Below are 3,763 nucleotides of genomic sequence, written 5' to 3'. Positions count from 1 at the left end.
CTAAACCCTAACGGAGGCCTCGAATCTCTCTCAGCAATTCCTCAAGATGGCCAGGACACGCGGCTTCGCGCGCCGGCAGACGAGAACGCAGCGGATAATTGTCGTGTCTCTCCTATCGCCAAACCCTACATGCGCCGAGCAGGGGGCAGCCACCGACGGCGGCGTTGTGCTTGAGCGTGAGGCCGCGGGTGAACCTGTGGCGAGGCGGACGCGCAGCCGACACCACGCCGCCGCCATAGCCTGAGTCCCGGAGGAGATCGTGGCATGGGAGATCCTTATCCGCCTTCCGTCCAGGGACATCCTCCGCTGCCGTGCGGTCTGCCGCTCGTGGCGCCGACTTGCCTCCACCCCTGATTTCCTCCACGCCCACCACCGGCGTCAACCGTCTCTCCCCCTCGCTGAATTCTACAGTGCAGCCAGTACAAATACAGAGGCCAGCCTCCCGGCCTTGGAGTCTTGGCCTATCCTCAGGTTTAATGACCACGACGACTACTATGGCTTCAAGCTGCAAGCCTCTTGCGACTAGACGGTCTGGTGATCGCTTTACCAGCTGCAACCCAGGCACGCGTCAGTGCGCTCCACTGCCAGGCCTCCACGCCTAAGGCCACATCAAGATTTTGACGTTGTACCTGCACCACCCGTCCAACAAGTACCGCGTCATGTACTGGAAAGGGGAAAACCACGACCAACCAGCTGCCTGCTACATCCTTACGCTGGGGCAGAGAGGCTCGCCGAGATGCATTGGAGTTCCTTCAGATAACCCCGCCATTGAGAAAGCTATGATGGCCGGGAACGGAGTGACCCCTTTTAAGGTGTCCCCACCCGTCGTGTTCGGCAACTGCCTTCACTGGGAACCTGGATGGCTTTACTATGATGTCTGGTGGCATAGTCGTTTTTGACACGCTGGTCACTACCGGAATCGCACCCTATGCCGACGGCCAGGGCCGTTGGCATAGCCCTGACTAGCCGTCGGGACAGGCCTATGCCGACGGCCCCCGTTGGCATAGGGCCGTCGGCAACATATCCGTCGGCGTAGCCAGGATGACCGTCGGCATAGAAAGGCCGTCGGCATAGACCCTATCCCGACGGCGGCCGTACATCTATGCCGACGGCCCTAGCCGTCGGCAACGCCATCGCCTAACGGCGGCTGCCGTCAACTGCTGACCAACGGCGACTCGCCACGTGGCACCTCTATGTCGACGGCCTGCCCGTCGGCATAGTACTAAACTACGCCGACCGCCAGGCCGTCGGCATAGAGGTGCCACGTGGTGAGTCGCCGTCGCTCCTGGGGCTTGCCTATGCCGACGGCCTAGCCGTCGGCTTAGTTTAGAACTATGCCGACGGCTAGGCCGTCGGCATAGACGTGCCACGTGTCGGCAACTGGGCACTCCTGGGGCAGAACTAAGCCGACGGCCAGGCCGTCGGCATAGACGGCCACGTGTCAGCCACTGGGAGCTCACGCCAGGCCTATGCCGACGGCTAGGCCGTCGGCATAGTTTCTGTCCAGTTTTTTTTTCTTTTTTCTGTTTCTTTTCAGCTCAATTCATTTGAATATACACAGCATATATAAGAAGTAGCATTACGTAACAGTAAGGAGCAGCATCACACATCATAAGAAACATCGCAAAGCATAAACATATAAGTATCATCACCACCAAGCATATAAGAATCTCACAAACAACAATAAGATAAGAAACATCACAAGCATATAAGTATCACAACATCAAGAACCGCCACAATGTGACCCAAAGGCTTAAGCGCCAGGACGTCGAGCACCGCGGAGGTCGTCACCGCCAAGAGCGCCGAAGCCCAGGTCGTCAGTGCTTCCGCCGGCGCTACTGCCAAGACCGCCTCCACCTCCGCCTCCGCCTCCGTGGATCGGAGTGGTCGGGCTCCGTGTCTCCGGAGTGCTGCGAAGACCACCGCCAACGGTAGATCCACCTGTTCCCTGGATGTTGAAAAGACATATTAATGGGATATATGACTATGTTGAAAGGCATGACATGCTTTGGGTGAATAGATTGGGGATGAACTAACCGGCGAGGGGCCAGCGTTCTGTGCCACAAACTCCTCAAAGGTCAGCAGCACTGGTTGTGCTGGAGGGCATTGTGCTGGCTGCAACTGAGGACACCTGCCGGCCGCCATTTCCTGAAAAGCCTGCTCCAGCTGGCGATCCCTCTGCACTTGGTGTTCATGAAGCCTCTGATGCCACGCCATGGTCTCCTGGCGTGTGTACTCCAGGTAGGCCTACGGTATGACATGATGGAACTCATAAAACTACTAGATGCGGAAAATAAAGTGAGCAATGAAGATAAGAGGGAAAATACTTACAGATTGTTGCTCCTGAAAGAGGGACTGTGAACTGGACACTGGCTGGCTCGTGCGCTGGCTCAGGCTCGGGTCGATCCGACGGAGCTGTGTGTAGGAGATAGTCGGAGTGACCACAGCATCAAGAACCGCCTCCCGACCGTGCTCCTTGGGCCCCATGCTCACCACCGCCCTGTCGTCCAGATCCGCCGCAATGGGGTCAGGTGTGTCAGGATGTAACTTCAGATACACTGCGGAGTAGGCCTCCTTCCTCCACGCGGTCTTCTTCCCGTAGTACTTGGGCTCGCCAGGCTTGGGGTCCTTCCGTGTATGGGCGATCTCCCACGCCTGCATGTGTGAGAGCGACCGCTTCAGTTTCTCCTCCTGCACCATCAAACAGATGTTAGTCATACATAAGAAAGTGATGGTAAATAGAAGAAGAAGAATGTTTAATGGGGTTAGTCATACATTAACTGCCTTGTGGAGATAGTAGTTTCGGTTTCCCTGAGCATGTACTCCCTCCTTCCCTCGGTTAGCCTTATTTTTGATTCTCATAGCCACCCAGGCTCCAGCCTCATCACACCAAAGATCCACCAATGCTGCCCAGGACTCGTCTTTTCCATAACACCAATTTGGACACACCTACATAATAAAAGCATAATGGCATGTCAACATGAAACGGTGAAATTTACCACATGGTAATGAAAGCATAATATATGAAAGCATAATGAAAAATCTTTTATACTTACCGCCAAGTACTCGGGCCTCTCCAAGGTAATGCCCATCCTCCGCGCTTCTTTCTTGGTCATCTTCACACCAAGAACGTCGTGGTAGTATGTGGAGATGGCCACATAGCGCACCTCGTACTGCATCTGGCGGGCCTTCTTCTTGCATTGGCGCAGCACGATCTGGTCCGCTCTAGCCCTGTGCTCCGGAAGAACTCGATAGAATTTCTACAATCATGCATGAAACAAGAATGGAAGAAGCCATGAGCTAAATCATTCATGAAACTAGAATGGACTTGTGCTTCTAAAGAGAACTCACCCAGAAAGTAGTGATCACGGCCTTGGCATGGGTCTCATGGTCCGCATGGAGGGCCGCTTCCCAGTGGTCCCAGCTCGTGGCCAAAACCCGACGGTCCGGCTGCCTGACTGGATCCGGGCAGTACAACCCCGGCCAGTATAACTTCAGCAAGACGGTGATGAGCCCGTTGGGAATACGGACCCCTTTAGAATATATCCAGTTGCTGCAAAAGAATGAACTATTAGCATGTGACAAACAAAATAAATAACAACCGGAATATGCATGTGACAAGCAAAATAATGAACCACTTACTCTTTTCCCGTGGGCTCAATGAGCCACTTCTACTCCTCAGTAGCAGGAACCTGCTTTGGTAGCTTTGCGTTGCCACGCAGCCATCCCTTGTTGTCAACCCCCTTCCCGTCACCACCATCAT

The sequence above is a fragment of the Triticum aestivum genome, chromosome 2B (assembly GCF_018294505.1).
Source record: "Triticum aestivum cultivar Chinese Spring chromosome 2B, IWGSC CS RefSeq v2.1, whole genome shotgun sequence".
Classification (NCBI taxonomy): domain Eukaryota; kingdom Viridiplantae; phylum Streptophyta; class Magnoliopsida; order Poales; family Poaceae; genus Triticum; species Triticum aestivum.
This window is presented reverse-complemented; position numbering follows the sequence as displayed.